The 27,270-nt window shown below is 47.1% G+C and overlaps 1 long non-coding RNA gene across 1 annotated transcript; it reads right to left on the bottom strand.

Annotated features, from left to right (window-relative positions):
- Nucleotides 1–264: 264 nt before the first annotated feature.
- On the bottom strand, nt 265–17,042 carry LOC308458642. The gene is made up of 3 exons (XR_013977604.1): nt 16,782–17,042; nt 14,949–15,134; nt 265–449 (listed from the first exon to the last, which is right to left on the bottom strand). It is a non-coding gene; the product is annotated as an uncharacterized lncRNA (long non-coding RNA).
- Between the last annotated feature and the right edge of the window lie 10,228 nt (nt 17,043–27,270).

The raw sequence follows: 27,270 nt of genomic DNA, 5'->3' as shown, positions 1-27,270 counted from the left end.
AGATGCAGTAGAATCCAAAATAGAGGCTGAATAAAGTAATTGAATAGGAAGATAGTATAGTTTAGCCACCTCTCTCTCCCCCCTTTGCTTTTATTCTCTCCCTGGGGGAAAAGCTCTTATTATTCTTTAGGCTCAATCCAGTTGTTCCTTTTGGCAATCATGTAAATCCTGGCAACCGTCTCACAGCAGAAGGAGAAGTCAAATCAGCAGGAAGTTTCTTATGAGAGCAACAGGCAGCCGCGGAAGAAGAAAACCCCCAAACAATCGCTCTCAAAAGTGTTGCATTTATTTATTTTTTTAACTCCTTAAGAGATAAAAGGGGCCCTTATTCACTGAAAACACTTAGATACTCTTGAGAATAGAGTGCCCTTGATAATTGGTTTCAGCAAAGCCGGTGCCTCTGGGGGGAAAAAAGCCATCTCTTCATTTCAAGTTGTTCCATTTCAGATCTGCAAACAGAAGGAAATGGTTCTCTCTAGCGTCCTTTGTATTCTTCACACAAACGTTGACACCAGATTATGGGCAGGGATGACAATTAGGGTCCCTGGGTCAACAGCATCCTAAAGCAGGAGGAGACACCTGCTGATGCCACAGGGTTGCCAACACCTGGCAGGCAAAAGAAGTCTGGGACCTGGAGAAAACCTTGCAGTAAGAGGGCAAAACCAAATGAGCGAAATGCTCCAGAAAAGGGCAAGGTGGGGAAGGAGATGGGGGGCAGGGGGAGAGAGACTGGGAAGAGAAAGTGTGTAGACCATCAAGTAACTGGGAGGCCATATCCCAAACCTAAAGCACCTGGGCACAACCTAAAGGTAAAGGGACCCCTGACCATTAGGTCCAGTCGTGACTGACTCTGGGGTTGCGGCACTCATCTCGCTTTATTGGCCGAGGGAGCCGGCGTACAGCTTCCGGGTCATGTGGCCAGCGTGACTAAGCCGCTTCTGGCGAACCAGAGCAGCACACGGAAACGCCGTTTACCTTCCCGCCGGAGCAGTACCTATTTATCTACTTGCACTTTTACGTGCTTTCGAACTGCTAGGTTGGCAGGAGCAGGGACCGAGCAATGGGAGCTCACCCTGTCACAGGGATTCGAACCACTGACCTGATTGGCAAGTCCTAGGCTCTGTGGTTTAACCCACAGCACCTAGAGTGGCACAATTCTGTGTCCAGGGCAGCTGTCTGCCAGCTCCATCTGGTACGAAGGCTGAGACCCTACCTGCCCGCGGACTGTCTCGCCAGAGTGGTGCATGCTCTGGTTATCTCCCACTTGGACTACTGCAATGCACTCTACGCTAACAAGCAATGCGCTCTACGGCTAACAACCAATAATAAAAACAAGTCGATTAAAATACAATTTAAAAAACAAGATTAAAATACAACATTAAAACATTAAGATGCAGCCTCTTCACAGGAGGAGAAAGGAAAAAAGAAAGAGGGTGAGGGAATCAAATTGATTCTAAGCCAAAGGCCAGGTGGAACAACTCTGTCTTACAGGCCCTGCGGAAAGAAATCAGATCCCGCAGGGCCCTGGTCTCATGAGACAGAGCGTTCCACCAGGCCGGAGCCAGTGTTGAAAAGGCCCTGGCTCTGGTTGAGGCTAATCTAACCTCCTTAGGGCCCGGGACCTTTAGGGTGTTGCTATTTATGGACCTTAAGGTCCTCTGTGGGGCATACCAGGAGAGGTGGTCCCATAGGTACGAGGGTCCTAGGCCGTGAAGGGCTTTAAATGCAGTGCTGCAACAGGAGCAAAACCTTCCCTGTACCCTTGACACTGGATAACCAAGGCCTCATTAATAGGGGCACCCAGTACCATGCTGGGGTTGGGCAGCCAGGTACACTGGCCTCAGAGGGCTAGGTTGGCTGGAGGGCACATCAAGGACCTGCCAGACTTATGCAGTTTTGAGTTTAGAACTTTATTCGAACAAGACTTCTGCCCCAGGCCTCAGACAAGCTCTGTACGGGTCTGGGGGGGGGGCATCCAAAGGGGTGTCATTGTATTCCTAGGGCACAGAGATGGAGTGCATATCTTTGTAGTACACAGACATTTAGGACGCATGCTATACTTATTGGCATTTTGACAGTTGATTGAGAATAATAAGGATTTTGCACATTTTCCATTTGGGCAGGCTGCAGCTGTTTTTCTGTGGGCAGTGCCAATTGTAACAGCAGCACTGCAACCACTGAGCAAGGCTGTTGTTTGGATCCAGTCCCCCCCCCCCATTCTGCTCTTCTAATAGGGGTGTAAATGTGTGCACAAAATTCCAAATCCAGAGAAAGATCTGCCTGGTGGAGCCTGCTTCCAGCTATGGATTCCTCTTGCTACACCAGGACTATAAGAGATACATTCATTTGGCCCCCAAATTATCTGCTTCCAAACCTGCCCAAAATAGGTCAAGGTAAGATACGAGACTCTTAAACTTCACCTTTATGTTAAAGCATGTCGTGAAGCCATTAATTACAGATGGCGTAAGGTCTGCATTTGAAACCTATTTTGCAGCAATCATTATCATACAAATTAAACTAAGCCACTCTGGAGAAGTACTTATATTCTCTTAAATAAGACAAGGGAAAACTTACAGGTCAGTGTCGAAGTGGGGTAATTATTAGTTTAAAGATTTTATTTTAAAATGTAGATCTGGAGCATCTGACTTCAGTGATGAAATCGCAGGGCATGCAGTAGAACTTGAGTTTCAGCACATGATCTTATATTTAATTATGACTTTGTAGTCAAGTAATAGACTCATACAGTTGGAAGGGTGGCACTGTGGTCAAACCACTGAGCCTCTTGGGCTTGCCAATCAGAAGGTCAGTGGTTCGAATCCCCACAATGGGGGTGAGCTCCCGTTGTTCTGTCCCAGCTCCTGCCAACCTAGCAGTTCAAAATTACGCCAGTGCAAGTAGATAAATAGGTACTGCTGCGGCGGGAAGGTAAACAGCATTTCCGCAAGCTCTGGTTTCCGTCACGGTGTTCCGTTGCGCCAGAAGCGGTTTAGTCATGCTGGCTACATGACCCAGAAAGCTGTCTGTGGACAAATGCCCTTGGCCCGAAAAGCGAGATGAGCGCCGCAACCCCATACAGTGGTACCTCGATTTAAGAACAGTCCTGTTTAAGAACGATTCGGTTTAAGAATTCTGCAAAACTGGAAGTAGTGTCCCAGTTTTAGAACTTTACCTTGGTCTAAGAATGGAATCCGAATGGTGGAAGGGCACCGGTGGCAGGAGGCCTCATTAGGGAAAGTGTGCCTCGGTTTAAGAACGGTTTCGGTTTAAGAACGCACTACTGGAATGGATTACGTTCGCAAACCGAGGTAGCACTGTACAGTGGTATCTGGGGTTAAGAACTTAATTCGTTCTGGAGATCCGTTCTTAACCTGAAACTGTTCTTAACCTGAGGTACCACTTTAGCTAATGGGGCCTCCCGCTGCCACCAGCGCGCGATTTCTGTTCTCATCCTGAAGCAAAGTTCTTAACCCGAGGTACTACGGTATTTCTGGGTTAGTGGAGTCTGTAACCTAAAGTGTCTGTAACCTGAAGCGTCTGTAACCCGAGGTACCACTGTAGTTGCCTTTGACTGGACTTGACTGTCCAGGGGTCCTTTACCTTTTACCTACAAATGTTATCTAGTCCACCTCTCTGCTGGTGCAGGAAATCCACTGCATTGCTAAGAGATGGTCATGATGATGAGCCTATGCTTAAGAAACTTCAAATGAATGAGAGTCTACTACCTCCCAAGGGAGTCCGTTTCATTGCCCAAATGGTCTTTACTCTCAGGACATTTGTCCTTATGTTTAGGGAAAGGTCTGCATGTCAGTGGTGGAGCATGTAGAAGATTCTATCCCTGGAACCTCCAGGTAGGACTAAGAGGAACTCCCTGTCTTAAACCCCCCAGGAGGACCACTGCCACTGGCAGAGGAAGAGGAGTGGGGGGGAGCGCACCGCCCCCAGCAGCGTGATCCCGCTGGGGTGCCATTGCGGCTGCTCCCCCCGCCCACGCTGGGCTGGGCGCGTCATGTCCCTGCAGGTGGCGCGTCACGCCCCCAGGATATGCACCAGCCCCGCCCCGCCTGCTCTCCGCCCCCCCCCCTTGCCGGAGCATGAAGCTCCACCACTGGCCACTGCCAGCCAGTGTAGGCTGCGTTGAGCTAGCTGGACCAATGCTCTGACTCTATATAAGGCAGTTTTCAAGCAATGATTCTTCAGCATCAACTTCACTGCACTGCTCATGTGGCTCAGATGCCTGATGATCGTCTTCCAAAGCAACTACTCTTTTCCTAACTTAAGAATGAAAAGCGAAATACCGGAGGGCAACAAAAGAGATTTAAAGCAAATCTTTAAAAATGCAGTGTAAGCACAGATAATTGGTAAATACTGGTCTGCGAGCGCTCCAATTGGAGAACAGCCTTTATTGAAGAAGCGGGAACTCAGGATGAACGGGAGAAATGAGCTAAGAGGAAGGCACGTTTGGCAAACCCTCACTGTGATCAACTCCCACCCGGAAACCTATGTCCCCATTGTGGAAGGACGTGTGGATCCAGAATTGGCCTCCACAGTCACTTACGGACTCACTGTTAAAACTGTGTTTATGGAAGACAATCTTACTCAGCTACGAGCAATCATCAGAGAAGAAGAAGATATAAGGCAGCTTCTGATGTTCCTATGTGTAGTCAATCAATCAATCAATCAATCTCCTTTATTGGCATAAAAATGTCTATCGTATACATGGATCAGAACACAACACAGTTAACAAAACATAGTAGGAGATACTTTAAGATAAAACTGTCCAGACATCGTGAGATACAAAAATGGCTCTTAGGACCTATGGTGATGTAATTTCATGGCGCCACTCAAAAATCTTGCCACGTTCTCCACAACGTCATTACATTATTACAATTGTTCAGCAGATAAAACACCCTGGAAGAGTCAGTGCGATAAATTCCCTCCTTCAATAAGGGAACCAAATATTTATAATATATTTTTTGCATAAAATGGGCAATAAAATAAGACATGTGTGATGGATTCAACCTGTTTTGTCTGGGATTTTCGAGAGCCTACCTTGCAAAACTGCAGATGGTAGTGTTGTCAAAATCCTCTTATAATTTCAACCAATTGGTTTGGGTCCTACCCCCCAGGAGCAACAGAAAACAGATCTGCTCCTTCATCTAGGTGATATCTAAATATGGCTAATCATTTCAGAACTTTGTTTTATTCTTGTTCCTTTTAGCACTGAAGGTCTTTTACTCCCCAGGTTTTAAAGCATTTTATTCACTTGTTTTGCAAATGTAGCAGATAAGCCAATGGGATGTAAAATATCTCCCCTGTACTTATTTTCACACGTCTTCCTAATGTTCAAAAACAATATTTTGCATGTAGGTGTTCTGTGTCAATACAATTAGTTTGAACAATGAATAATAATAATAATAATAATTTATACCCCACCCAAACGGCTGGGTTTCCGCAGCCTCTCTGGGTGGCTCCCAACAGAATATTAATAAAAAAGCAATAAACCATCAAACATTAAAAACTTTCCGAAATAGGGCTGCCTTCAGATGTCTTCTAAAAGTGAGATAGTTGATTATTTCCTTGACATCTGATGGAGGGCGTTCCACAGGGCGGGCGCCTCTACCGAGAAGGCCCTCTGCCTGGTTCCCTTTAACCTCACTTCTCACAGGGAGGGAACAGCCAGAAGGCCCTTGGAGCTGGACCTCAGTGTCCGGGCTGAATGATGGGGCTGGAGATGCTCCTTCAGGTATACTGGGCCGAGGCCATTTAGGGCTTTAAAGGTGTCGCCGGAAACCAAACCCCCCCCCCATCTCTCATTGACACGCGTATTGCACAAGCACCACACTTACACATACACGCATCTCCCCTTCCTGACCCTGGAGATGTCCCTTTAGAGGGCCATCCCCTAAAAGCCTTCCGTAAATAAGGAAGCGCTAGCCTGACAGCTTCCCACTATAGCTCCCCGCACAGCCCTATCTTTATTGAGAGTAGACCGGCCGACCGAACTCTGGGTCAGTAAGCGGCCGCCTCAGCCAATCAACGTTAGCGAACAGCGCCCCTTGCGGCGGCCACGCAGGTACTGCAGGCTGTTCGCGCTCTTTACCCTTACCTTTGACAGCTCTCAATACAAAGTTTCCGAGTTCAATTGACCGTGACTGATCTAATCAAAATGTAGCAAGCTACTTCCGGAAGGCGAGAGTACTTTGAACTTCAAGAACAATATTCTTTATAAATTCACCAAAAATCAGCCGTACTTCGGATTTTCACCGGACCACTTTTATTCTACTGGATATTACAAAGACTATCAAAGGGGGGTGGCTTGGTATCAAGCGGCCATAATCCCTTGACCGAGCAGTCACGTACCCTGCGCTCCCTCCAGGTAAACGTGACGACCTTGATAGCCATCGTGATGGGTTCAGACAGAAGGCTATCAAGGATACAATGGACTGCCTGCTCTAGTGTATTCCGCACGGACTTTCACAAAGGAACTGTGACCGGATCCCCCTCAGGGGGCAGGAAAACTTCTCCTTCCTCTTTTGTTTTAAACATGACTCATGCGGGGAGGGGGGAGGAGGCTCCGGCCAGGTGTCAGGACACTCAGATTACCTGTGCAACCCCTCCCCGACTCCTCCTATTCTTAATATAATCATGATGTAAATATGATGTAATTCTGAGGGTGTAGCTTAGGGGATTAGCAACTAATAAAAGTTAGGGTCTCCCTTTGTTCTGGGCTTCCATCTTGCTTCACCTCGTGGACGGTGGGAGCCCTGTCGCGACAGTCTTCTTCAAAATAAAGACCAAGCCTACTGGCTGCTGTTTTGCTCTGTATTGCTCTGGTCGGTGTCTTCATTTGTCCAAGGGAGCCCTCGGATTTTCCGGTAACAAAGGTCAGCAAAAACATTTTGAATTGTGCTCAGGAAAACTCCACTAGTTCAAGAGGCAACTTCTTCTCCACAGTGTTCAACTGGCTTCCTTTGGGAAGCCCAGAAGCAGGATAGGACCAGAATAGCCCTCTCCTGCTCATGATCCACATCAACTAGCGTTCAGAGTCTCTGATCTTGGGAGCTTTGAAACTGCCAGCCTGCTTGCAATTTCTCCAGGCTGGCAGAAACGGGAGTGTTTTTGTTTTCTATTTAACAAATGCTGGAGATTTTCATTCACATTTCAATACTTAACTGGTCTCTTGGTATCCATTACAATATTGTCACCGACTGCTGGAACGCTACCAATGATTTGTTGTCAAAAACAGAAATTTCAAAAGCCTGCGGGATTAGTTGGGTCAGAAATTATGCACTGTGCTTCATTACCATATTACTGAAATTACATGCAGTCTAAACATTGTGTTTTTCCTCTTGATATATAATCACATCATGTTAAGATTTGATTCCAGAAGACTTAGCTAATTAGTTTTCATCATCTTCAGCTTATGTTTACGTTTCCTTGTAGCTGCTTGCAAGTCTCATGCCAGTATTTTTCAGCGGAGTTTGTCAAAAGTAGTTAACCCTGTCTTTGCTAGTTGTCTCGGGAGACTGTAGTGCTCTGGGTACATTCCACATACTGAAGCCTTTTTCATTTGGGAGGTGTCGCTGTACTGGCAACTGCCGCTCATGAGCACGCAGTATGCAATACACTCCTGAATCTCTCTTGTTTATAATACCATTATGGGATACATGACTCTGCTAAGTGTAATAAAAAGAGTGTCTTAGGCCCTCACCTTTCTCTATCACACAAAGTAAGGGATGTGGAACCCAGAGCTTCCTGATAGCAGATGACACTGAGAAGATAAAGTGATCCCCATATGTAGCGCCATACAGTCCTATGTTGCCAACATAGGACATGGGTGGCACTGTGGTCTAAACCACTGAGCCACTTGGGCTGGCCGATCGGAAGGTCGGCAGTTTGAATCCCCATGACGGAGAGAGCTCCCATTCATAGCTGTCAACGTTTCCCTTTTTTTAAGGGAAATTCCTTTATTCCAAATAGGATTCCTCGCAAGAAAAGGGAAAAGTTGACAGCTATGCTCCCATTGCTCTGTCCCAGCTCCTGCCAATTTAGCAGTTCGAAAGCACACCGGTGCAAGTAGATAAATAGGTACCGCTGTGGCAGGAAGGTAAATAGAGTTTCCGTGCGCTCTGGTTTTCACCACGCTGTTCCATTGCACCAGAAGCAGTTTAGTCATGCTGGATACATGGACTATGGACAAACACTGGCTCCCTCGGCCTGAAAGCAAGATGAGCGCCACAACCCCATAGTCGCCTTTGACTAGACTTAAACATCCAGGGGTCCTTTACCTTTACTATTTAACACACAAGGTGGAGGTTGGTGGAACAGTCACCCCCCCTTTTTTTTACTCAACTACATGCCTGCACATGTCTGAATACAGTTAATGCATGTTAATAGTGTGAGAGATCTCCATTAACGTGCACAGGAGGAAATAATAGGTTGGATCCCAAGCGATGAGTAGGGCTGGAATGCAACCGCCAACAGCAAGGACCCTGTTACCTCAAGCATCCTTGCAAAAGGGACGAGACTCTCTCCTTGTCCACTCCCAGCCTCTTCTTTTCTCCTATGCAAGCTAATGGAGCAATTGAAGTTGCTTTGGAAGAAAGGAGAGTCTGCATCCTTGGAAATGGCTGGGGGAGAGATGCCTGCCCCCACCAAAAACCCTTGGAGTTGCGGGATCATAGGTACATAGGAATCTGCCTTATATTTAATCAGGCCATTGTGTGTGTGTGTGTGTGTGTGTGTGTGTGTATATATATATTATATGGACCCCTGACCATTAGGTCCAGTCGTGGCCGACTCTGGGGTTGTGGCGCTCATCTCGTTTTATTGGCCGAGGGAGCCGGTGTACAGCTTCTGGGTCATGTGGCCAGCATGGCTAAGCCACTTCTGGTGAACCAGAACAGCGCACGTAAATGCCATTTACCTTCCCACTGGAGTGGTACCTATTTATCTACTTGCACTCTGATGTGCTTTCAAACTGCTAGGTTTGGGGCAGGGACCGAGCAACGGGAGCTCACTCCGTCGCGGGGATTCGAACCGCCGACCTTCTGATCGGCAGGTCCTAGGCTCTGTGGTTTAACCCACAGTGCCACCCGCATCCCATATATACATAATTTTTATTAAATTTTATCATTTCCGTTTCAAAATACTCATTTAAACAACCTTAAATCAATGACTTCCCTTCTTCTCTTTTCCTTGGTTCATTTTGCATACCATACATCCCTGCCTATTTTACATGAACTAAACCGTTCGGTGTTCCATTATTACATCCATCAAAACTTATTTACCCTGTTGAATTTATTTTAATGCTACCAGCATTTTTAAATGAACACTATTTTCACCTATATATTCAGTAAACATTTTCCAGTCTTCTTTAAACGTACTTTCTTCTTCTTCTCTTGTTCTATATGTTAAATCTTCAAGCTGCGCGTATTCCATCTGTTTAAGTTGCCATTCTTCTTTGGTTGGAACCTCGCTCGTTTTCGATTTTTGGGCTAACAAAACACGGGCCGCCGTAGTAGCATACATAAATAGTCTCTTTTGACACCTGGGAATTTCCCTCTGAATTATCCCCGACAAAAAAGACTTTGGTTTTTTTTTTGAAAAGTACTTTTAAAACATTTTTACCCAATTCATTATATATCATTTCCCAATACTCTTTTACCCTTTTGATCCATCTAGCTGAATAGACGTTTCCCCGCAGTCAAGTTCTGTAGGACTTCAGGGGAAACAGACAGTGTCCAGAGTGCAAGCAAAATGTCCAGGTCTAGGGTTCAGATACCATGCTAAGTGAGATTAATCAAAAGTGGAAGAAGCAAAAACATGCAAATGCCTCATCATGGCTGTGCCAGAGGAGGGGGGGGCACACAACCCCAGGCTCATTTTTGTCATGATAAACTATGGCTTGTGACATGGGCTTAGCCAGGGGGATGCAGGTGGGCAGCTGCCCCCCCATCAAGTAAATGAATTGATACGGAAGGGGGGGGGCATGTCTTCTTCACCTCCTTCTTCGCTACAATATATCCATTTATTTCCAATTGTCAATGTCAAAAGGGACTAAAATCTATAAAATTCATAGAAAATCAACGTGCCAATTTGCTCAATTTCTCTAGGACTCCATGACACCTCCCCTGTCCTCCATAATCCCTCAAGCAAGGTGTCAAGACCCTAATCCTGTCAAATTGCTCTGCCAAGCCCTTCCTCCGGGCGATGCCAGGTGACAGACTATGCATACATGGACCATTGTCTTCTCAGGATGTGCTTATCTGCGCATATCTCCAGCTCTGCATATTCCCCCCTCCCTCCTCCATATGTTAATCCGGTGTAACCCAACCTCTTCCTAATGTATTCGTGATGTAAGCTGTGTAACCCAACCTCTTCTTAATGTATTCATGATGTAACTGGGATGTATTTTGCACTGTATTCTGGGACATGGAGGGAAATTTCAAAAGTTCATGTCACCCCTTTCTCGCTGTTCAATCTCGCCTTGAACCTGTTGCGCAATAAACTTGGATCTTCTGCAGTTTGCTCCTGTCTCCGGCTGAGCTCATTTTTCTTCCGCAGGGACTCGCGGACTTAGTCCGACGAGCTGGGTGGCAGAGTAGCCCCGCACCCAGATTTTACCGTAACATAATAAAAATTCTTAACAAAATAATAACAAGGAAGTCACGCATGGGTGGAGGGAAGACACAGGGCAAGAAATAAGAAATGGATAAATGTTGGTACATAATGAAATGTGAAAATGTGAATTTATGAATATAATGTATTCTGTAGGTAGGTTGAGTTAGTGTAGCGAAATAAGCTGAGTCAGGAACACAAGTAAAAATCTGAGAGGTGGTTTAGTGAGTGATTTAGCAGAAGTTATAGGTCTGGATAGGCACCCCATGATTGTAATGGACCGATACTGTTTATGAAACCACACACTTGTTAAACTGCAATAAATAAACAGAAGTTTATGTTCCAATTTAACCCTGACTGGACTCAGTAATGTACCAGGTAGGGCCTGGGGGGTGGCAGCGAGAAATAAAGTGGTGGCACAGGGATCAATAGACAGTGAAACGTCCAGGGACCCTGTGTGATCGCCACAGAAAAGTAATGTATGTAAAGATTCCATATACAGTGGTACCTCGGGTTAAGTACTTAATTCGTTTCAGAGGTCCGTTCTTAACCTGAAACTGTTCTTAACCCGAAGCATCACTTTAGCTAATGGGGCCTCCTGCTGCTGCCGTGCCGCAGGAGCACGATTTCTGTTCTTATCCTGAAGCAAAGTTCTTAACCTGAAGCACTATTTCTGGGTTAGCGGAGTCTGTAACCTGAAGCGTATGTAACCCGAGGTACCACTGTAAGTATTGCAACATTAATAATAAATAAATAAATGGGGGGGGGGAATTCTTAACTAACTGACCAATTGCATTACAGATAACTTGGTTCTGCCCCCCCAACATAAAGCCTGCCCCCCTAAAATAAATCTTGGCTACGCCCATGATTTGTGATGTCTGAATGCAGTTGATGGCTGTAATTCTCTGCAACCTCTTCATTCACCCAACTGAGGTCATTGCAATGCCCCCCTCCTTAAAAGCTATTATATGGCATGCCATTTTATCATCCAATTCTCTAGTCCATATGTTCTTTCCTGGGGTTTTCCTTGCATTCTCATACGCCTTAGGGCAGGCATGTCCAACTGGTCGATCGCAACTGAAATATACTTGGAGTCGAGAGTGGATTTCATGCTCTTTATTCAGCTCATAGTGGTGAGGAGGAATGAAAGTTTCCCCAAAGTATCTGCTTTATATACATTATTTACACAATGGGCTGCACGTGATTGGCTAATTCCGGAACTCTCCTGTAGGCCAAACAGGTTGTGGATTCACTTTCATCTGGAGCTGGATTGGGTGGCTCCTGCAGACCAATCAGACTGCTGCATTTTGGATCCTATTGTTCTAGGACCAATCAGATTGCTGCATTTTGGATCCTATTGTTCTAGGACCAATCAGACTGCTGCATTTTGGATCCTATTCAACTCAGCACATAACAGCAATCTACTCTGGTCAATCGCGGGGCTAACCACTGATCAACAACTTTGGTCAATCCAGTGGGTAGATCCCTGCCAGTTTGTTAATAGTGGGAGTAGATCGCAGTCTGCCTTAGGAGATTTCCCCTTGCTTTCCCCCTTATTTTTGCCTACTATTCTAAGTACTTGACACAATTATATATTTAGAAATAAATGCACTTGACACACATATAAGTAGATGCTAGGCTTGAGCCCATGATATATAATTACAGTTTGCATCACAATCACGGAACGTATTATTAAAAGGGAAGTTATCACACTTTCAAATCCATATTAGCATATCAAAGAATGTGCTCTTAAACTGGAATGCGTGAAATAAGTTACATTTAACACACGCATATAAGGGACCTGCAAATTCTATCTATTCATGTAGTTTAGAAAGAGATTTGTCTGACCAATTTAAGATGTTCCCCTTGCATAATCCACTCGCAAGGCCCGTTGTCCCTTGACTTGTAGGGGAAATGTCTCATACACATGATGGCATACAATGAAATAAGCTCTGGCTATTCCTGTCCACATAGGGACGCGGGTGGTGCTGTGGGTTAAACCACAGAGCCTAGGACTTGCCGATCAAAAGGTCGGCGGTTCGAATCCCAGCGACAGAGTGAGCTCCCGTTGCTCGGTCCCTGCTCCTGCCAACCTAGCAGTTCGAAAGCACGTCAAAGTGCAAGTAGATAAATAGGTGGGAAGGTAAATGGCGTTTCTGTGAGCTGCTCTGGTTCGCCAGAAGTGGCTTAGTCATGCTGGCCACATGACCCGGAAGCTGTACGCCGGCTCCCTTGGCCAATAAAGCAAGACGAGCGCTGCAACCCCAGGGTCAGTCACGACTGGGCCTAATGGTCAGGGGTCCCTTTACCTTTACCTATTCCTGTCCACACTGCAGGGTGACAGAATTCACCCACCAGCACAATATGATGCAAATGAGTCATGCCATAGCATGCTTTGCAGACTCTCCTCATAAACCTCATAAACACACACAAACCTCACTTCATTTTCATCCTGCATAGTGAGAAAGGGGCTCTCTCATGTTAGGCAAGAAGGCTGCCGAAGCAAAACGCTTTGTCACTATTTTGCCAGCCTGACTGACTTTTGCTATGGCCGTTGAAGAAGCATCTTCACTTCTTCCATAGCCACCACAGAAGGAAAGTAGATTGATGAAGTAGGAATGGCGAATTCGGGTTATGACAACCAACCACGACTGCTGGAAGAATAGTGGAGGGAGCAGAATTAAGCCAGTTAGGGTGGGCAATGAGCTGGTGTGGGGCAGGGAATATGGTCTAGGGTGGGGGAAAGCCTCAGGTCCATGGGTGTAATGCGGCCATAAAGAAAATCAACAAGTGAGTGAGGAGCTAGCTAACCAGTAACTACAGCTAACCACCGGAGTTATCCATGTGCAGAATGGAATGCGTTTCAGGAGTTACAGTACAGTGGTACCTCGGGTTACATATGCTTCAGGTTACATACGCTTCAGGTTACACACTCCGGTAACCCTGAAATAGTGCTTCAGGTTAAGAACTTTGCTTCAGGATAAGAACAGAAATCGGGCTCCGGCAGTGCAGCAGCAGCAGCAGCAGCAGCAGCAGCAGCAGGAGGCCCCATTAGCTAAAGTGGTGCTTCAGGTTAAGAACAGTTTCAGGTTAAGAACAGACCTCCGGAACGAATTAAATACTTAACCTGAGGTACCACTGTAAACTGCTAAGAAAGAAGTCTGAGGGCTAAAGAAATAATAAAAAAGAGTTTTAGGAGCTATGTGTTTGTGATCTAGACTGTCCCGTGGCATCGCTTCCATGCTGGCCCAGGTCCGGAGACCTGTCTGCCCTGCTCCAATCATCATCTGCCACTCTCTGAGTGGTTATTTGGGGAGGCCTGATCTGTGGGAGAGGTCCATCTCTAGCTGCACTGCTGTTCTTATTCCCCCTCCCCTCTATTATATACAGTGGTGCCCCGCAAGATGAATGCCTCGCAAGACGGAAAACCCGCTAGACGAAAGGGTTTTCCGTTTTGGAGGTGCTTCGCAAAACGAATTTCCTATGGGCTTGCTTCGCAAGACGAAAATGTCTTGCGAGTTCCTGCGGGGTTTTTTTCCCTTTTTCCCCAAGCCGCTAAACTGCTTATCAGCTAATCCGCTAAGCCGCTTAACAGCTGATTGCTAAGCCGCTTATCAGCTGATCTGCTAAGCCGCTTAACAGCTGATCCGTTAAGCCACTAAGCCGCTTATCAGCTGATCCGCTAAGCCCCTTAACAGCTGATCCGTTAAGCCACTAAGCCGCTTATCAGCTGATCCGCTAAGCCGCTTAACAGCTGATCCGTTAAGCCACTAAGCCGCTTATCAGCTGATCCGCTAAGCCGCTTAACAGCTGATCCGTTAAGCCACTAAGCCGCTTATCAGCTGATCTGCTAAGCTGCTTAACAGCTGATCCGTTAAGCCACTAAGCCGCTTATCAGCTGATCCACTAAGCCCGCTAAGCCGCTAATAGCGCTAATCCGCTAAACAGCTAATGGGCTTGCTTCGCAAGATGAAAAAACCGCAAGACGAAGAGACTCGCGGAACGGATTCTTTTCGTCTTGCGAGGCACCACTGTACAGGTACAAGAGAGGCCCTTTTTGAGCAGACTGAGTAGGGTCATACTTGTAGAACATAATGACCGCTCCCCACATTAAATGGGGGGCGCCCTTTGCGTGGTTGCGTGTAGCCCCTGGACCCTATGCGGCCCCATTAGCACAGGCTTGGCTTCACCTTCCCCCAGGTGGGATACCTGAAGGTCTCTGCCTACCTCAGTCACTTGCCCAATCCCGCCTGGGAAAGCGTTGCCAAGGTAACCAGGCCAGGTAGGGGGAGGGACTATCTGCCCACACAATAGAGGGAGGATCTTACCTGGGAATCCTCAGTTGGCTCCAGAGCTTTTGAGCAGACTGAGAAGGGTCATGCTTGTAGAACATAAAAACAGAAGAACATGCAGGATATTGGGGCAATAGCACCCTCCCCTTTGTGATTCCCTGCAACTGGTATTCAGACTCTGCCCTGCTTATTTTTCTTCCACGAACCACTTGATGTACGCTGCTGCGTGAAAAGAAAAGAAAACTAGGGTTGCCGTAGATTTGGAATTTCCCGGACATACACGGAATCAGTGTCCAGGTGGAAATCCACACACAAAAAATGTCAACCCATGTCGGCCATATTGTTTTTGCCGATTTCCCTGAAAAATAGCTCAAAAACGTTTTCTTTTTCTTGGCGAATTTGCCATTAAAAAAAAGCTCAGCAACGTTTTAAAAACAACAACAACAACAACAACACAACTTTTCAAAATATGGCAACCCCAATAAAGTGTGTATGACTGGGGTATCTGATTAAGCTGGAAGGTACCTTTCTTCTCATGCAACCAAGTGCAATATGCAAATGGTGAGAGAAAAATACATGACATTGGGGACTGAACCAAAAGCACCAGCCCCACTCCTCACCCTACATATTTACTCCCTGCATGCAAGTAATGCATAGAAAGGTCTAATATGTAACCCTAAACCTAAATAATTGTGCAGGAATATTTGTATATTGGCTTTATTTGGAGAGTCCATTTTTTGTAAAACTAGTGAAATAGTGACTACATTTTCAATTTGCAATGGCCAGCACAATCTGTCCTGGCACATACATGCTAGCGGAACAGGTCCTTGCCATCAGGCTGTTACTATTACCACGTCGAAACCACTCATTTTCAAATATTATTTGTTAAGATGCGGTTTATGTAGTATGAATTACTGATCTGATATCAAACATCCTGGATGCATTCCATATGTGTGTTATTTACAGTGTATTTTCATTGTTGGTTAAATTGCTTGTCAGTTTTCTGACACAGTAATTAGATTACAACAGATCAGCCTCACTTGATGAGAAGCAAATGTTTGGGCCGTGATTGCTTATTTAAGCAAATCAGTTTGGATTGAAAATGAAATATTGGTGATGGCTTACATTTAAATTATCAGCAAGCTACATTTAACCAAGCCTGGTGTACTTACTATGAAATAAGCCCCACTGAATTTAAGAAGATGAGAGAAGAAGACAAAGAAGAAGAAGAAGAAGAAGAAGAAGAAGAAGAAGAAGAAGAAGAAGAAGAAGAAGACGACGACCTGGGGAAATCTTGGCAGGATATGCCAGGAGAGGAAGACGGAAAAGGCGCCGGACACAAGTTAAGAGGCTGTCCTGTATAAAGAAAGCTCCACAAGTAGATTTCTAAAAGCAGCCACACAATAAAAGCAGCCAAAATTACAACAGGAGGAGCTTTCATCGCAGAGAATGATGGTACCATGCAGCTGTACTGTGTTGTGAGGGAAATTGGCTGGGGTGGAAACAATGCAAACATCCAAAACCCAATGGTAATATGAACATTCTGGGATTCAACTTGGAACTATTAGTATATAAAGCCCCAAAGAATCTCAGGCGAATGTGATTAAAAGACTTCCTTAAAAATTAACATTTTGGAGCTACTTTTAAGGACAATCACCAAAAGCGACACTGAATACGTCCGGATTTCCCCAGACATTTTTAGCGATTTCCGCCTGGACATTGCTTCCAACTGCAGTATTCTGGCTATGTCTGGGAAATTCTGTATGGCAACCCTTCTTCCCAGCTACTTCCAGATGTCCCAGCTAAGGTGGGAACACCAAATGAGGCCTCTATCGCCCCACTTCAGGATAGCATGTCTGCCCCACCAACCGAGGAGGCATGTGAGCCTGAGTTGGACAGCGAGATGGTCAAACAGACTCAGGTCCCATCAAGGCAGTTTCATTTCAGTACAAGAGAACAAGGAGTGTTGATGTGACTGCCTTGAAACAGGAATGTATCCCCTCCATTTCCCTAAGAGCAATGTGGTTTCATTCCCTCCCTTGACAGCATAACCGATTGTGATTGGTTATGCAGTATTGTGACATCCTTGCGTTCCGCGTGCAATGGTGGATTTGCTAGGAATACGCAAATCAGAAAGGCCAGGCGAGAAAAATGGCAGCAAAGGTTTTTTTTTTTTTTATAAATATTTATTAGGGTTTAAGATACAAATAGATATAATAAACAATAAAGCATATGTCCTAACATAATTTCACATCTTCTTTGGACTCCCTCACATCTCCCGCTCCCACTTTCATCGTTATAAATTTTTACCAGCAATTTATCATCTTGTTTGCATTCTTATGTCCCATCTATTTATCTATAGTCTAGTAATTCTCGAAAAAGTTTATATTTTCTCAATCTCACTTATCATCCTGAATCATCTATTTTAGTGGTGCTCAATTATTTATGATCTAGCATCCTGCTTAACATTCAATCAAATTACAATATTTTTGTAGATAAATCTTGAATTTCTTCCAATCCTCCTCCATCCTCTCCTCTCCCAGGTCGCGGATTCTGCCGGTCATCTCCGCCAATTCCATATAGTCTATCAGTTGCATCTGCCATTCTTCCAGTGTGGGTAGATCTTGAGTTTTCCAATGCTTCGCTAGAAGTATCCTTGCTGCTGTTGTTGCGTACATAAAGAGTGTCCGGTCCTTCTTTGCCACCCCTTGGCCGACAATACCCAAAAGAAAGGCCTCTGGTTTCTTTGTGAAGGTATACTTAAATACCTTTTTCAGTTCATTATAGATCATTTCCCAGAACGCCTTCACTTTAGGGCAGGTCCACCAGAGGTGGAAGAATGTTCCTTCACTCTCTTTACATTTCCAGCACTTATTATCAGACAGGTGGTATATTTTTGCAAGTTTGACTGGGGTCATATACCATCTATATATCATTTTCATTACATTTTCTTTCAAAACATTGCATGCAGTAAAGTTCAACCCAGTACTCCACAACCTTTCCCAGTCCTCAAACATGATGTTGTACCCAATGTCCTGCGCCCACCTTATCATAGCAGCAAAGGTGTTATGTACTGAGTTGAATAGGATCCAAAAGGCAGCATTCTGATTGGTCCTAGAACAATAGTTCAGAATGCTGCAGTCTGATTGGTCCTAGAACAAAAGGATCCAGAATGCAGCAGTTTGATTGGTCCACAGGAGCCACCCAATCCAGCTCCAGGTGGAAGGGAATCCGCAACCTGATTGGCCTACAGGAGAACCCTGGAATTAGCCAATCATGTGGGGCCCATTGTGTAAATAATGTATATAAGGCAGACATTCTGAGGGAACTTCCATTCCTCCTCAACACTATGAGCTGAATAAAGAGCATGAAATCCACTCTCGACTCCAAGTATATTTCAAAAGGAATAATAGATGGAGAAGCAATAGTTAGGAACTACTTCAAACTGCAGGGGTGTGGGGGAAGACCTCTTTAGAGGTTATTCGTTAAAAGCTTCATACCCACCAAAACTCTCCACTCAGAAAGTTTTCAGAATGAAAATTTGGCACCAGCTTAATAAAAAACAAACTCAGTAGCAGGAGCTCACAGGATCTGGCATGTGAGCTGAAAAACCCAGTGAACAGTGGATTGAAGCGAGGCCTTTGATGAAAGAACTATATCAGAGATTATAAACATGCTTGCCAAAGTGTCAAGTATTCCTGCTATTGCCAGAGCCACCAATTTTCTTTTAGCTCAACAGGGAGCCCTACTGATTTGAGATGCCAAGGGCCCTGGTTCAATTTTTTGCTGGAACGGATTCCTCACAAAGAAGAATAATCTCTTGTTTGATGTTTACTCACTTGGATACCTTTCCATACGCTGTTTGCGATTTTTATTTAATCTTGCTGAATGCTCTTGTGCATTAGCTGATTTGACCGCAGCTATATAGTCAAAATATCACTTCCCTACATATATTTACTATATGAAGATTGCAGTCCTATCCGCACATACTTAAAATAAAACCTCACTCTTCTATCAGGAAGAAGACGGGGGTTGAAAGACCAAAGGAAAGTTTGGGCTCATTGAAGTATCCTCTCTTACAATATGCAAAACAAGGACATATTTGCTGCTCAAATTATGTCTTGGACTTTGTTTTATTTTTAACATATTTGCATTGTGGTTTTACTGGGAGGAATCCAGTGAAGCAGTATGGCATTTGTTCCATCAGTGCAAGTTTTTCAGCTTGCCAAATGGAACCCCCCTCTCCCTGTGGGTTGTTCTGGGGATTATTCCGACACGCACACCAGAGCCAATTGGGGGGGCATAGGGGTACATGGGTGAGGGGGAGAGAGGGGGAAAGCCCTGTTGCACTAGCAGAATTCCTTGCATGGTCTTCCACTAGTGGGACTAGTTAGCTGAATCCCACCCACTCTATTTAAATATACAGTGGTACCTCAGGTTACATATGCTTCAGGTTACAGACTCCGCTAACCCAGAAACTGTGCTTCAGGTTAAGAACTTTGCTTCAGGATGAGAACAGAAATCGTGCTCCGGCGGCGTGGCAGCAGCAGGAGGCCCCATTAGCTAAAGTGGTGCTTCAGGTTAAGAACAGTTTCAGGTTAAGCACGGACCTCCGGAACGAATTAAGTACTTAACCTGAGGTACCACTGTAGTTTAATTGTATTTTACAACACTGTAATTTTTAAATTGCTGTAAACCACCCTGAGTAGTGCATAGGCAGCAGAAAGTGGGATTTCTTTCCCTCCCTCTTTCAACTATAGCCATAAAACAGTTGCTGAGGTGCCATGCAGGAAGAAACCGTGAATTACAGCAGGGTTTTTTAAAAACCATGGTAGGCGATAGGTGTGTGCTGTGGGGGTTAGAGAAAGATTCTCATCTCTTCCAGAGAATTTCCTTTTCCTTTGAATGGAAACTAAATACATGCACAATCACTGCTGAATAGAGTTAGCACTATTATAGTGTTAGCAGAAAAAAATGGCTTTTCATTGTTGTTTGGAAGTACCCACTGGCAAAAACTTGATTTTATTTCAGATACAAAGGATTACACCATTGTAACTGTATATTCAACAATGTGGATTTAATATTAAGCGATAACAGGACCATTTCTGAAAGCATTATTATACTGAAACTATCTGGGTTTTATACCTAAACCAACCTAGAGACGCTGGGCATCTCACTGTTACTCTGCATTCACCAAGACTTAAAAGGAACCTAATTATGTCCAAATATTTACTGCCATATATTCTGTTCAACCCAACAACGGATCAATTTCATCTAAAGGCAAGCAGAGTATATTTCACATCAATTTATGCAAAGCAGTGACCTTATTTGATTCAAATGCAAAACTGCCCATTCCTATTGCAGACGAAATTCACCAGGGTAAAATGTTCAATAGAAAGATTACATTTCCAGTGGGGCAGAAAGGTATTTGCCAGTGTCTCGTAATGGCTTGGATATAAACATCCTGGATTTCAATCAGCACAAAGACAGAATAGCAATAATCTCTCAGAGAGGTTCTAGCCGAGTTCTTTGTCGCCTGCAACATTATGCAGGCTCCCCGCCCCAATATATTACAATAAGATCTTGAACAATTTTCAGGAGGAAAGAAATAGAAGGAAATAGCCTTCTAGTCATTTTCACGTCAGAAATGTGATGTATCTAGTGATGTCTGCCTTGCCTGATAACTTTGCAACTGGGAGGTGAAGGTTACATCATTCACATTATTTCCAGCATAAATGAAAAGCACTGAATTCTTTGAACTGGAAGTGTTCCATCATTTCTCCCACCCTCCACAGCCCACCTCCCATTATTAAGACAGCATACCGGCTCTCTGATGCATTTGATCCTTGCCTACGAGAAGTCATTTGTCTCCTTAATGGAAATATATGAAATTTGCTTTAACAGATTTTACGGGTTTGAATGAAAGGTCCATTCGAACGTTTCATAAATGCCCATTTTGGGAAACGTGCACAATTTGAGCATTTTTAATAAAAGGAGGTTTTGTTTTGCGATGTCGCTTATCAGTGACGAAAAAGAGAGGGTCGCTTGAAAGGCTGACAGATGGCCAAAGATTCTGTGCTACAAGAACAGCCTGTATTTTCACAATCAAATAATTTATGATCACTTAGTGTCAGGGAACTGACATCGGAGCTAGAGGTGGAGGGAAGGCTCTCTAATGATGCTGGAGAAGGGCCCAGCAGGGAGAGAGGCAGCTCAGCAGATGGGGAAGCAATTCAGTGCAACACCAGGAATAAGGAGGGGCAGATGGGGGAATCGGCGAGAGGGCTCCCAGACTCTTCACCGGACACCAGCGGGGAGAGCACTGGTCCTCCGTTACCCACGCCCTCCCTGCACAGAAGACTTCCGAGCAGAGAAAGTAGGAGGAGACTGGGTGTCAAACAACTTTTATGTTGGAAAAGGTTTAAGAAATGCCCACTGACGGATTCTGCTAGCGACTGAGGCAGCCACGAATTGAAGGGCTGTCCAGACAGAAAGGTTTAACAAGGCAACATAGCCAGGAGAGGCGGCAACTTAAGCACGAGCAACCCCATACCATTATAGCAATCCGTCAGTCCCTGACGTTGCTTGTACACAGCGGCAGGCAGCATCATGAGCAAAACCGGAGAAGCTGGCGCCACGGAGGGAGCAGCAGGAGTGCAAAATCTGGTGGAGAGGAACCGAGATTTGGAGCAGCATGTGGCTCTTCTAACGGCGCGGCTGGACGAAAGGCGGGCTCAAGATGCACAGGTCAGACCCACCCCTGTAGCAAGGAAGGTACCGGGACTGGTACACAAATTTGGAGGGAAGCCTCAGGACTATAGTGCGTTCCGGACGGAAATAGAGTACGCTTTGGATCTGCAGCAGAATGATGTTGCAGACGACGGGGAGCGGGTGGCTTATATTGTTGGGCATCTGCAGGATGGGCCCAGGGAATGGATCAGGCCCCTAATGGCAACGCAGAATGCCGCCTTGAAGGACCTGAGGAAATTTTTCCAGGCGATGGACGCAATGTACTCCAGTGATGTGCAGCAAAGTGTGACTCGGCGGGAACTGATGAACTGTAAACAGGGGCACCAGTCAGTTAGAGACTACTGGTCACGCTTTGCCATGTTAGTTCACCGGCTCGGGTGGGAACTGGACTCTGAACCCATTCAAATGCTGTTCGAGGAGGGGTTGTCCCCAACGGTGAAGGACGAGCTTTCCTGCACACCCCGCCCGCAGTCGATGGATCAGCTGACCAAGGCTGTGCTTGCGATTGGTGTAAGGCAGGAAGCGCGGGCTCAGGAGAAGCGGGAAGGGAGAGAGCAACGTTACCATGACTACCGCATTCCTGAAATACCAAGGCAGCCTTCCCCGCCGGCGGAGCCAATGGAAATAGATGGGGCGCGCGCGCGGGAGGTTTCAAATTCCAGCGACGGTCGCAAGAAGGAGGGAAAGGATTGGAAAACTAATAAGAAGTGTTTCCTCTGCCAGCGGCCGGGACATTTTGCCAGGGTCTGCCCTCAAAGAAAGGCCTGGCAAGGAATGGTGGGAGCTGCAGGGGGTGAGGAGGAGGTGGAAAAAGGAAAGGAGCCGGGAAACGACAACGCTTGGCTGCCACTCAGCGGGCACAGCAGCCAGGCCAGCAACCAATAGAAGTGCCCCAACCAGACCCCCCCCAGGGCGGCTATACCCATAGAAGTGGTGCTAGAACTCCCAAATGGGCACCCAGTCAAGGTGAAAGTGCTGTTGGATTCAGGCAGTTCCTGCAATTTCTTCAGCAAGGACTTTGCACTATAGCACCAGCTCCACCTGCTGTCCTTAGATTTCCCCTTGCAAGTAACCACCATTGATGGCAGAGAGCTACTGGGAGGGGAAGTGACACACCAGACCCCACCAATGAGAATGAGGGTTTCCAGGCACTCGGAGACCATCGCCTTTCACGTAGCCTCACTGGCAGGGCCCCCAATAATATTAGGGATGAGCTGGCTAGCACAACATGATCCAGTGGTGGCATGGCATCAGAGGACGGTCATCTTTGGGTCCGCTTACTGTTTGGAACACTGTCTAGGGGGGGAAACCCCAAGAATGACCATGGCCAGGGTGGCTGGGATAGCTGCGGAGCGGAAAGGGGAGGTGCCACCACAATATGCTGACCTGCAGGAGGTCTTCAGCGAGAAGGAGGCGGATAGACTACCCCCCCATAGGCCCTTTGACTGCCAAATCAACTTGCTCCCGGGGGCGCAGCTGCTGGTGGGTAAACTGTATGCCATGTCGGACCGGGAGATGAAGGAGTTGAGGGAATTTATTGACAAGAACCTGAAAAGAGGCTTCATAAGAGAATCGAAAGCGGTGGGGGGCAGTCCAGTGTTCTTTGTGGACAAAAAGGACACAAATAAACCCAGGCTCGTTGTGGACTATAGGGCCGTCAGTTTGGTGTCGGAACCCGTGACCTTCCCAATGCCCAGGATTGACGGCATTTTAACACGGGTGAGGCAAGGGAAAATTTTTACCAAGCTGGACCTCAGGGGAGCATACAATTTGATTAGGATGAGGGAAGGGGACGAATGGAAGACCACAATGTTCACACCCCTAGGGGCCTTTGAGTACCTAGTTATGCCTTTTGGATTACAGTCGGGCTCCGCCTGTTTTCAAGCATTCATGCACCACGTGCTGGGGTCCCTGCTGTACAAGAACTGCGTAGCCTTCTTGGACGACGTCTTAATCTATTCGGACAATGAGGAGCAACATGTCAGGGACGTCAGGGAAGTGCTAAAACGACTGCAGAAGCACCAGTTGTGGGTCAAACTGGAAAAATGTCAGTTTCACGCCAGAGAAGTCGAGTTTCTGAGGTACAGGTTGTCAGACAAAGGCCTAGCGATGGACCCAAGCAAGGTGCAGGCAGTGCTGGAGTGGAAGGCTCCCAAAACCCGGAAGGACGTGCAGAGGTTCCTAGGGTTCAGCAATTTCTACAGGAAGTTCATCAAGAACTTCACCCACTTGACAGCGCCCATCACAGATTGTCTCAGTAGCAAAAGGAAGGTCGTCTGGACAGAGGGAGCCCAGCAGTCCTTTGAAAGACTGAAGAAGGCGTTCGCATCAGAAGAGCAGCTCCTGCATGTGGATCTGGAGAAACCCATGAGGCTAGAGACCGACGCGTCCGACAGAGCCATTGGGGCGGTTCTTTTGCAGCCAGGGAGGAGCAAGCAGGAATGGAAGCCGTGTGCCTTTTTCTCGCGAAAGCTGAGCAAATCGGAGCAAAACTATACTGTGTATGACCGTGAACTGCTTGCGATCTATGCGGCGTTTCGTCGATGGCGCCATCTACTAATAGGGGTGCAGCACAAGATCCAGGTTTGTACAAATCACAAGAACTTGGAATACTGGAGGACCGTACGAGTACTCAACCAGAGACAGATTTGATGGGCACAGGAGTTCTCCAAGTTTTCCTTTGAAATCCGATACGTACCAGGGGAGGAAAACGTGAGAGCAGATGCTCTCTCCAGGAAGCCAGAGTACTGGGAAGGAGAGGGGCCGCCGGAGATACGACACGTGATCCCCGAGGACCGGTGTGTGTGTGTGGGAATCTTGGTGGGGAAACGAGAACTGGCCAGACTCACTAGAAATGACGTGTTCGCACAAACTAAAATCCGGGAAATCCGAGACGGAAGAGAAACCCAGGGAGGGTTTGAGGAGAAGGAAGGGGTGCTGTACTATAAGGGGGCGCTGTATGTACCGGGGGAGACCCTACGGGGGAAGGTACTCAAACAACTCCACGACAACCCCACAGCTGGACACTTTGGACAGCACAAAACCATGATGCTTGTCACCAGGCAGTTCTGGTGGCCCAGGGTGAGGGAGGATGTACAGGAATATGTACGGGGTTGCGACCGCTGCCAAAGGGCAAAGGGGGAGTGGGCTGCCCCCGCAGGATTACTGGAACCCTTACCCACGCCGGGAAAACCCTGGGAGGTGGTGTCCATTGATTTTATGACCGATCTGCCCAAGTCCCGGGGAAAGACAGCAGTCATGGTAGTGGTCGATTTACTGACAAAAATGTGCCATTTTATAGCCTGCTCACATGCGGTTACGGCAGAGGAAACAGCCAGGTTGTTTGTAGATCACATCTTCAGGTTGCATGGGGCTCCCTCGAGGGTTATCTCCGACTGCGGGAAACAATTTACTTCCCGGTTCTGGAGGAAGCTCATGAGCTTGCTACAGGTCGAAGTGGGCTTCTCGACGGCGAGACACCCGGAAACCAACGGGCAAGCAGAAAGAGCGAACAGTATACTCCAGCAATACCTACGCTGTTACGTCAGCGAGAGGCAGAACGATTGGGTGGAGAAACTAGCGCTGGCTGAATTTGCGTACAATAACGCTGAACATGTGTCCACGGGAATGAGCCTGTTCATGGCCAATTATGGGTGTCACCCCAGGGCCTTCCCGGGGAGTGGGGAGGAAAGTTGGAGCGTACCTGCGGCAGGGCAGTTTGTGGAAGAAATGGAGGCCCTGCACCAGCAACTTAAGATGAACTTGGAGCGGGCCAAGGAAATTTACAAGAGGCAGGCAGACAAGCACCGTAGGGAAGAGGAGACCATACGGGTGGGGGACAGAGTGTGGTTGTCAACCCAAGGGTTACCCTTTAAGGGGGGGTGCAAGAAGTTGCAGCCCAGGCGGCTGGGACCGTTTGAAGTAACACAGCAGGTGAACCCCGTGGCATTCAAGCTCAAGTTGCCTGACAGCATGAAAATACACCCGGTGTTCCATAGGTCCCTACTCTCACCGTACAGGGAGGGGCGGGAATTCCCGGGGCGAGAGGGAGAAGTCACCACACACCCGCAGGTAGAAGAGAGGGAGCACCACCACTTGGCCACGGAAATACTAGATTCAAGGTGGCGAGGACGCCAGGTGGAGTACTTGGTAGCTTGGGAGGGAGAACCCGGGTCGGAAAACACGTGGGTTCCCGCGGAGGCAATTGATGACGGGTATCTGGTGGAGGAATTCCACCGCCTGTTCCCGGGCAAAGCCAAACCACTGGCGAGATTCTGGGAGGAGCAATTTGGAACCATAGACGATGAAGAGGATTTTGTGGGTTTTCCTGCCTCCGAGGAGGAGGGAGGAGAGGTTTCGGAGGAAGAAGAATCAGACTGGGAGGCCCACCCCGTGGGAAGGGGTCAGAACAGGTGGGAAGCAGGCTTCGAATCCTCTGAGGATGACGACAGCTCCTTCCGGGGGTTCCCCGCATCGTCGGCCGAAGAAAGGGACGAAGTTGGATCAACAGGTTGGGCCGGGGGTGGAGGGGGTCCTGGGGGGGAGGTGGATGTCAGGGAACTGACATCGGAGCTAGAGGTGGAGGGAAGGCTCTCTAATGATGCTGGAGAAGGGCCCAGCAGGGAGAGAGGCAGCTCAGCAGATGGGGAAGCAATTCAGTGCAACACCAGGAATAAGGAGGGGCAGATGGGGGAATCGGCGAGAGGGCTCCCAGACTCTTCACCGGACACCAGCGGGGAGAGCACTGGTCCTCCGTTACCCACGCCCTCCCTGCACAGAAGACTTCCGCGCAGAGAAAGTAGGAGGAGACTGGGTGTCAAACAACTTTTATGTTGGAAAAGGTTTAAGAAACGCCCACTGACGGATTCTGCTAGCGACTGAGGCAGCCACGAATTGAAGGGCTGTCCAGACAGGAAGGTTTAACAAGGCAACATAGCCAGGAGAGGCGGCAACTTACGCACGAGCAACCCCATACCATTATACTTAGTATCTGGAAAAGATAGGATTTTCATCACGCTGTATTGTCTTGACAGAAGGAAAATGAATGGTTGTCCACTACACAGCCTTGTGTATGGCCCTGCCCTGCCATATTAGAGACTGGGGAGCAAATAGCAGTTGCATCCCATGGGTGGATCACATCATTCTAACTTCATGCAAATCCAGTATTGCTGTGCCGGGCCCGGGGGTAACCCGAACAACGAGGTCCAGATCCGGTCCCCAATCCAAGGGTTCTGCGAGGAGTCAGTCCAACAGGGCCAAGGCAGGACACCAGGCAAGGTCAGGCACAGGGTCTCAGGCAGGTTCTGGCAAACAGCAATGTTGCTCCCGCAACCTGGGGCGGGTACGACAGCCTTTTATCTTTGTCGGGGTAAAGGCCGGTCCTGATCCCCCGGTGACTCATCTTCCTGTCTCGCCTGAAGGCGAGCACTCCTCCTGCGAGTACTCAGGTGTCTCCTTCTCTCAGACCTTAGTCTCTGCAGCTCGGGAGATGTCAGTGGGTTACTAGACCCAGAGGCCGCCTCAGCCTCTCCTGACCCAACTGGTAGTGGAGCAGCTGTAAGTGATAGCCCAGCTGAAGGCAACAAGGTAATCCCTGCATCTGGAGCCA

The sequence above is a fragment of the Podarcis pityusensis genome (assembly GCF_964106645.2).
Source record: "Podarcis pityusensis genome assembly, chromosome: 1".
In the NCBI taxonomy this organism is placed as follows: Eukaryota; Metazoa; Chordata; class Lepidosauria; order Squamata; family Lacertidae; genus Podarcis; species Podarcis pityusensis.
This window is presented reverse-complemented; position numbering and strand designations above follow the sequence as displayed.